Source organism: Dama dama, chromosome 24 (genome assembly GCF_033118175.1).
Source record: "Dama dama isolate Ldn47 chromosome 24, ASM3311817v1, whole genome shotgun sequence".
NCBI classification, from domain to species: Eukaryota; Metazoa; Chordata; class Mammalia; order Artiodactyla; family Cervidae; genus Dama; species Dama dama.
The window spans coordinates 51945405-51955030 of NC_083704.1; positions in this window are offsets into that span (position 1 = coordinate 51945405).

Below are 9626 nucleotides of genomic sequence, written 5' to 3' on the forward strand. Positions count from 1 at the left end.
CTCAATTTTAATTGTGTTTTTATTGAACTTACAGAAATAGGAACTTTTGGATGCGTCGTCACACTGTGCTAGAGCCTCCTACTGCTGAGAGGTAGTGGGGTGAGAGGACAAGACAAATGCATTTATTCTTAGAAGGTTTCCCCAGATAGAGGGTACAGGTCTAAGCAGGATGAGAAATAGTCTTTTATAGGGGACTTTTACAGGGGACTCGGTCACTTCTCAGATTCACTCAATTCATGTGCCTGGTGTCTAGGTTGATAAGGAAGGAACGAGGGAGGGAAGAAAATAAACTGTGATTGTTATGGGAAATAGGGAAAAGGGTGGAAAAGTGTTAATCACATAAGTCCCTGAAAACTGTTCACATTAAGTATTGGGTTGGCCAAAAAGTTCGTCTGCATTTTTCCATAACACATTACAGAAAAAACGTGAACAAACATTTTGGCCAACCCAGTATGTTTCCAAATGAAATTTTCCCTAAAATGTTTGCTTTACCTGCCTGCTTTCATAGAGCAGAGCATATGCTTAAACCTTGCTTTATGACTTTTATATACATACTCAGTCACCACTAATGCATGCTCATTCAACACATAAACATTGCAACTATTTTCTTGATCTTCACAATAACCCATTTTAGAGAGAAGGGAATTGAAGCCAAGAGTGACAAGGATGTGCCAAAGGCTGCTGCTTATTAAGCCAGCACTGAGTTAGGGACCTGAAGCCAAGCAGACTGGTGGGCTAGTCTAGAATTCCTTTCTTGATTCCATTACCTCCATGATAAATTACTCTAGATTGCTATTGCTGGGGCTTCTATGTTTGTCAGAGCTACAGGAAGCAGCCTGTCTCTCCTGGATGAGCAACTGGAAATCCAGCCACAGGGTTTCCTCTAAGGATGAAGCGGGGTTCTTGGAAAGCAAAAGAGAAGAGCAGCAAGAAACAGTCACTGAATCAGGCAAACCCCGGAGCCCACCCAGCCTGCATTCCCTCTTTCAGGCGTTTGGGGGTCTCTGTTATCTGTAATGGGAAGAAGTCAACAGGTTTCTAAAGGGCTTAAATCAATTCAAGATCCTCACCTCCTAGAGTTTGCTGCCATACTCAATGCAAACAGAACTCATGATATAAGCCTCCCACCTGGCGGGAGGATGGGGCTTAAGAATGGCTCAGAAGGAGGTGATAACAGAAGCAACACAACAGTCTCATCATGTTTCACAAACATTTCTTTCAGTTACGTTGGAATAAATTTGAAATACAGTCCCATGATGAATCATAACCAACATTTGTTGTGTGCTGTGTGATTGTGTGCATTGTTTGTTAATCTTCCCCACATCTCTGGGAGGAGGAGGCCATTCAAAATGCAGCCTCCAGAAAGGGCTCGAAACACACCAGCTTCCTGTCATCTTGAGAAGGGGAAGAAGGGGTACGGGCTCTGGTTAGACTCATGTCAGCCCGTCCATCTGAAAAGAGCTCCAGAACGTGGAGCCGAGAAGGCAGCCACACTCCACAGGAACTGGTGTCTTTGTACCCAGGTCCCTGCCACTCCACAAAGATGAGTCTGGCACTGCTTGACCCTGCCAGACGGAGCTCTAGAGACACCCCCAGCAAGCCACATGCCATGTTCTGTGGAGTTTCTCAGAGTGTTGGCAATGGGGCCCTGGCTTCTGAAGCAGGTACAAAATCTGGATCCCTACACATTTTGCGACCAAGCCCCGTTTATTGTTTCTATATCTGGCATCTGAGTTGATGCTTTCAAACTGCGATGCTGGAGAAGACTTGAGAGTCCCCTGGACTGCAAGGAGATCAAAGCAGTCAACTCTAAAGGAAATCAACCCTGAATATTCATTGCAAGGACTGATGCTGAAGCTAAAGCTGCAGTACTTAGGCCACCTGATGGGAAGAGCTGACTCATTGGAAAAGACCCTGATGCTGGGAAAGAGTGAGGCAGGAGGAGAAGGGGATGACAGAGGATGAGATGGTTGGATGGCATCACCGACTGAATGGATATGAGTTTGAGCAAGCTCTGGGAGATGGTGAAAGACAGGAAAGCCTGGCATGCTGCAGTCCATGGGGTCACAAAGACTCAGACGTGACTTAGCGACTGAACAACAATATCAGGTGTCCCTACCCCCAGAGATTGGCCCTCCAGCCTCTCTCAGGCTAACATCCTCTCCTGTCCTGCTGGCACCCAGAGGCTTCCTTGACTTCCACTTGACCCCTTACCCTGACAGGCCCCCCAATGGGAAAGGGGGCTCCAGCAATGGTGCGGGCAACACCAGTTACTTTGTGGTCTCCACCATGGGCTGCATGCACCCCAGCAGGCACCTCACCCCATTTTAAACAAATATTTTGTCATCTCACCTTTACCATTTTATTTATTTATTTTATTTATTTATTTATTTTTACCTTTACCATTTTAAAGAAGTATTTGTTTCTTTGACTGTGCCAGGTCTTAGTTGCAGCATGTGGGATCCAGCTCCCTGACCGGGGATCAAACCCAGGCCCCTTGCTTTGGGAGCACAGATTCCCAGCCACTAGACCACCAGGGAAACCCCTCACCTTTACCATTTTGACCCAGAATTCACAGAGAAGGTAACCTAAGCCTACATAATTTTTAAATTAATATCGTAATACAAAGGAGAAGTTTTAAAGTGATTTATAATCAGATGTTCTATATTAAATATGTAAATGCTTGGGCACGACTACACAAATTCTCAAAATGCCCCCATAAATCAGAGCCCTGGCCTTCACCCCGACACTTCCCCTCCCCCACAAAAGACAGCGGCTCTCCCATAGCGGGCCTGTCCAAGGCCGACACACACTGCCCACTCTGTCTCCCTGCGCTCCTGCCCACAAGGAGACTGAGGAGCTGTTTGTGCTCCAGCCCAAGATGGTGAGGTTATTAACGCCTCCCAAGGACTTTAGCACCCTTAAATGATGGACCTGTGCAATGACTGGTAGCTCAACCTCAGAGCAAGTTAAGAGGGAAGATGGGAGAGGGACACATACACGCACAGACCCTATTTGTTGGTCCCCATCTGACCCTCGGGGCTGCAGGTAAGAGCTATTCTGTCTCAAACCCAGTGCTGGACACCACACGCACACACACCTGCCCCGTCCCCTTAGACTGTGGCTCCGTAGGAAACTGCGGACCGGGGAGCCCCTCTGTACCCACAGTGTGGCCCAGAGCAGGGATGCAGGGCGCTGTGGAGCAGAGTGACTTTCACCCTCCTGACCACCTGGGGGACACAGATGAGGGAACTGGCCATTGAGTGAGTGGCCAAAGACCGTCCGTCCAAGCTCACCCAGCTAGAGGGCAGCAGAGGCATGGGTTGAAGTGGACTTATGCCCACCACCTCCCTCTGGGTTTGTGGACCATGGAGAAAGGCTTCGGGTCCCTGGAGAATTTCGGAGCACATTTGGAAGTGACAGCAGCCTTGCTCCCAGTCCCCTTCTGTTATTCCTCACTCACAGGTATGGTTAGTTCTCAGAGGGCTTTCTCAGCCCTAAGCCAGAGAGGGTAAGAAAATGGGAGAGTGGATTACAGGCATCCTGCCAGGACAGCCAAGCAGGAAAGCCAAGGCCCAGATCTGAAATGAGTTTATTGTCTCAATCCCCATCACCCATGCCAGCTTGACACAGGTACAGTTTGGGGGCAAATTTACTGTTGGTGGTCACCTCCTCCTCAGAGCCTTCCCTGATCTGCAGCCTCAGGAGGCAATACTTTTGTGTAGATCCAAGGGGCAGAGCCGCATGGCCCCCACTGACCTAATATGACCTGTGAGCTGAGAACTGATACAGGATAGTCTTCTCCAAACATCTAGCACAGTACCTGCACACAGGCCTTGGCAAATGCAACAAATAAGTAAATTCATGAGTGAATCAAAACGTCATTTGAGGACTCATCAAAGTCACCAGAAGGAAGGCTGACTAGATGTCGTAGCTAATACTGAGGGTGGGGTGGGGAGAAAAAAACCATTGTGTTGTAATCTGAGTAGGGAGCCTGGGCACCTCCCCTGGGTGGGGAGCAGCCAGCTCGGGCATGGGACTTCCTATAACTGCTGACTGCTCCTCCCAGCCAAGCACTCCTACAGCTTCTTGTTTCCCAGGAGGAGCTGTGTGGCTCTGAACAGGGAAGTGATCCATCTCCATGCCTTTCTCCAGAGTCCTCGCCTAAAAAACTACCACTTCAGCTATTCAATAACTGCCCAGGAGGAAATCCACTTAATCTCACCACAACAAAACAAAAATAAAACATCGGGAACAAAAACCACCCCTGTTGCCCGGCTTGCTCGGAAACAGGAGCAATCAGAACAAGGCACAAGGTGACATCTCTCCCCACTCCACGCTGCAGGCCAGGCCAGCTGCCCTGGAAGTGCCTCGATTGTCAATAGCACTATCGGAGCCCAGCCTGGCACGGTGCCCCCAGACAGGAGCTGAGGGGGGTTGACTCCTTGCTCCCAACGCAGGGGAGGTGTCCAGGCTCCGCTACTCAGATCACAAGCTGCAGTGACTAGGCACTTTTCTTCTGTGTGCAAGAAAAGCAGGCCTGGCTTGGCTGGGCTCCAGCCTGGTGCTCACCTGTTAGGAATGCCAGGTGCCTGCAGCCCTGGCCTTTGGTGGTGATTCAGAGGGTCAGCCACCCAATTTGGTCCTGAGATTGGCCAAGGACACAGTGAAAACCAGAAAAAAAAAGTCCTCTCTCCTGGAAGCTAGTGCTAGCTGTTCTGAAAGCACACATATTTGTTTGTTACAGTGCAAATGCCAAAGCAGTGTCCAACCAAGGGGGGCCAGTGGATAACCTTCCTCTGCCCAGTTATAATCCTGGGGGAGAAGAGCACATGGACTCTGTGGAAAAGAATTTAAGATGCACAGTGATGTAAACCAGAGGGGTCATGACCTTGTTTGAAATATTTATATTCATGGAGAAAAAGGAGAAAAAATACTGGAAGGAAATAAATGTTGTCCTCGGTGACCTTGGATGGTGGGATTATGAGGGATGAAGTTTTCCTCTTTGTGTATCAGAGTTCAAGCAGAGAAGCAGAAACTGTCTATATTAAGAGATTTGGTACAAGGAATTGAATTGCTCCATGGCAGGGAGAGTGGAGAGTGGCTGATCAGGTAAGTCACAAATAGCAGGGCAACCTGTCAGGAAGTGCAGGCTAGACCCTTGGGCTCAGGTGGAACTGCCATTGAAGGAGTTTTTCTTTTTCAGCCTTTCAACCAGCTGAATCAGATATTCTAGATAACCACCCAGGTTATCTAGAATGATCTCTTTTACTTAAAATCAACTGACTATGGGATTTAATCACATCTACAAGGTATCTTCACAGCAGCACTTAGGTTAGTGTTTAATTGAATAATTGGGGACTACAGCATAGCTGAATGACATAAAACAGACCATCACAATATTTTTGTTATATTCTCAAATTTTCTGCAAGGGACATGTGTTGTTACTTGTATAATTTTTTTAAAAAGCAGTAAATGACAAAACCACCATGAGATATCACTTTGCACCTACAAGGCTGATTAAAATAAAAAAGACAAGACAATAACAAGGATTGACAAGAATCTGCAGAAATCAGAACTGGCATCCATTGCTAGTGAAATTATATAATGGTGCAATCACTTTGGAAAACAGTTTGTTCCACAGTGTATACCCAAGGATATACATATACCTGGTTCCCTTTCCCCACCACTGCCTTCCTATCATGGGGCGCCCTGCCCAGCGCCCACGTCCCAGAGTTTGCAGGTGTCCTGGAGAAAACCATCTACAAAAGTCATCTCAGAATTCTCTCGGAGGGTACAGTCTCCAATCACTCCTGCTGCCTACATACCACTACCAGAGAGAGCTCATGGTCCTGTTAAAATGAAGGCAGGCTCCCACCCTTGAATGTGCTTCCCCTAGTCAAAGAAAGGGAAAACAAGAATACACCTCTGTTTATTGTAAGAATGAGCCCATTTTACAGACGTGAGGGATTCATCCAAGGCCATGGGGGTCTTGGATTCCCTCCCGCCACCCTCTCCCCCAGGCACAGTCTGGGACGGATCTACTAAGAGGCAGAAGTACCAGAGTCACAGAACCAGACTTGCTGGAGAGCTCTTTGCCAAATACGTATCAAGGGCTTTGGAATGGTTGCCACCCTCTGACTTAGAAGTTTCCTAGTTGAGAACTCCCAGTTCAGAGCTAAGCTACCAGGACAACAAGGATTTAGGTACCACATGTTAACTGCAGGGTAATATATCTTGGTGAAAAACTGGAAGCACTCCAAATACCCATCACTAAAGGATGGTTCATAAATGAGGACATAGCTCCATGATGTGACAATACACAGCTAATCAATATGATGTCTTTGAAGAATAGGAAAAGGAGTACGTCAAGGCTGTATATTGTCACCATGCTTATTTAACTTATATGCAGAGTACATCATGAGAAACACTGGGCTGGAAGAAGCACAAGCTGGAATCAAGATTGTGGGGAGAAATATCAATAACCTCAGATATGCAGATGACACCACCCTTATGGCAGAAAGTGAAGAGGAACTAAAAAGCCTCTTGATGAAAGTGAAAGAGGAGAGTGAAAAAGTTGGCTTAGAGCTCAACATTCAGAAAACTAAGATCATGGCATCTGGTCCCATCACCTCATGGGAAATAGATGGGGAGACAGTGGAAACAGTGTCAGACTTTATTTTTTTGGGCTCCAAAATCACTGCAGATGGTTATTGCAGCCATGAAATTAAAAGACGCTTACTGCTTGGAAGGAAAGTTATGACCAACCTAGACAGCATATTAAAAAGCAGAGACATTACTTTGCCAACAAAGGTCTGTCTAGTCAAGGCTATGGTTTTTCCAGTGGTCATGTATGGATGTGAGAGTTCGACTGTGCAGAAAGCTGAGCACCGAAAAATTGATGCTTTTGAACTGTGGTGTTGGAGAAGACTTGAGAATCCCTTGGACTGCAAGGAGATCAATCCTGGGTGTTGATTGGAAGGACTGACGCTGAAGCTGAAACTCCAATACTGTGGCCACCTCATGTGAAGAGGTGACTCATTGGAAAAGACCCTGATGCTGGGAGGGATTGGGGGCAGGAGGAGAAGGGGATGACAGAGGATGAGATGGCTGGATGGCATCACCAACTCGATGGACATGAGTTTGAGTAAACTCCAGGAGTCGGTGATGGACAGGGAGGCCTGGCATGCTGCGATTCATGGGGTCGCAAAGAGTCGGACACAACTGAGCAACTGAACTGAATGGGAGAATGTAAAAGAAAATGATAAGTTTTATATGATCTTGACAATATTAAAAAAAAAAAAAGATAGCAAACACCTATTGAGGGGATGCCCAATTCTACTCTCCAGCCCCTCTCCCTAACCCTTGACCCTATTCTATTCTCTACATAACAATTGTAATAAATCAATATTTGTCAAGTGAGTGAAGTCCTGGTCCAGTGGTTAGGACTCTGAGCTTCCACTGCAGAAGACACAGGTTCGATCCCTGGTTGAGGAACTAAGATCCTGCATGCAGCACGATGTGGCCAAAAAATAAATAAATAAATAAATGAACCAATGACTTTTAACAGTGGTCCTCTTTGAGTGGAATTATGTGCAATTTTAGTTTACTTTTAAATTTTCTATACCTTCCAGGTTTTTACAATGAGCATGCTTTCTTTCCTTTTACCTTTGTAGTGGGGAAACATGTTTTAAAAAACAAGGACAATAACAAAAGTCAAATCAGAAAGGTCAGAGGTTCTGTGAGTTAACTGTGTGAGAGCTCACATTCCTGGGGGCATCATTATCAAAAGAGGCATTTCACCAAAAATGCCTCTGGAAGGAAATCTGGGGCACTAAGAGGAGAGATGGGGACTTCCCTGGTGGTCCAGTGGCTAAGACTCTTGAGTTCCCAGGGCAGGGGGCCCAGCTTCGATCCCTGGTCAGGGAGCTAGATCCACATGCTACAACTAAGACCCAGAACAGCCAAATAAATAAAATTTTTAAAAAAAGGAGAGATGGATTTATTAAAGCTCGGTTCTTCATCAACCTACACTCCTGTTAGAGAGTGTCCGAGAGTGGGCCCTCTGCAGGGCGTTAGGGAACACCAGGCTGGACTCACACACACACACTCACACAGGAATCACGTCAGGCCCCCGCGGCCTTCAGTCCTGGATGTGAATCAAAGAAAGTGTCCTGAAGACCCAGACTGGCTTGTTGGCTCCACTGCAAGCTCAGTGCTGGCTTGGGCCCCCAGCGCCAGCCCAGGCCTGCCCCAAGAGCATGACATAGACCAGAGCTGCCAAAGTGATGCCCAGTGCTGTCACTCAGGAACACAGCTGCTCAGGGCCCGTTCACGCCTCATTGGTGTCCACTCAGGGGACGTGCAGGAGCACATCACGATAGCTCTGCCCTGCCTTTCATGCAGACAGCTGCGCAAGGGCAGGAGGGGCCCCCACTGGTGAGCACCCCCGCTGCCTGGAGGTTTGCTCCCAGCTCAAAAACATCAGGGCAATGGCCTGGCTTATGAAACACAGAAGCAGCTTTACATAATCACGAGAAATGATAAGAAAAAGCACATTCATAAAAGTGCATCTCCCAATCGACACAGTAATTTTTCAAGATAGAATTTGGTTTTGCTGGCTGGTTGTTTTTTTTTTTTGGGGGGGGGGAGGTTGGGGGGGTGCAGATTATAAAAGTCAACAGTGTTTACTAACACTAAATTCCAACCAAAGAAAAATTCATAGAAACCAAATACTCTTGTTGAAACGAAGAGAAAAATTAACCAGTGGGTTTTTCTGGCACATTTATGGCTGCAGGATAATTATCCAGCTTCCACAGGTGGAAATTATAGCTTTTACCATAAGGTCCCAATGCCTCCAAAGTCCCCTGTGACTTGAAGTGCATCCTTGCAGCCTCTGCTTTGCCCAGGCACACTTACGAACATGCATGTGCATGAGAACACATGGATGCGTGTGCACACTTTCATTTATTTTTGACAGAAATAGGATCACACTCTACAGGCTGTTCTGTACCTTGCTTTACTCGTTTACAACATGGCAGACATCTCCCCACCATAGCTGATCTTTCAGTGCTTCACTCAGCCCCATGGGGCAACCAGCAAGGCACTGGACTCACATCTCCCTGGTGTTTTCCTTTGGAGAGTTCACATAACACCAAAACGGGACTGTCTGAGGGTCTTCATAGAAATGCAGAGTCGTAGGCCCTGCCCCATAGGGCTTCCTGGTGGCTCAGTGCTGTTTCAGTCCCTGGGGTGGGAAGATCCCCTGGAGAAGGAAATGGCAACCCACCCCAGTATACTGGCCTGGGAAATCCCATGGACAGAAGAACCTGGTGGGCTGGTCCATGGAGTCGTAAAGAGTCAGACTCGACTTAGTGACTGAATAACAACAGCAATCAATCCTTCTCCAGAGATTCTGATTCAGAAGGTTAGATGTGGTGACCAAGGATTTGTATGTAGAATAACTGCTGCAGGAAGGCACAGAGCTTCCAAAAGTTTCAAAGGTGTGTCCTTTCTTATAAGACTGAGGGCAGAGGTACATGTCTGGTCTCTGACGTGGCATACCCTTGGGGCTATCTCACTCTGATCTAGCCTGCAGCCCTTGCCAGCTTTGGGGCCAACCTTGG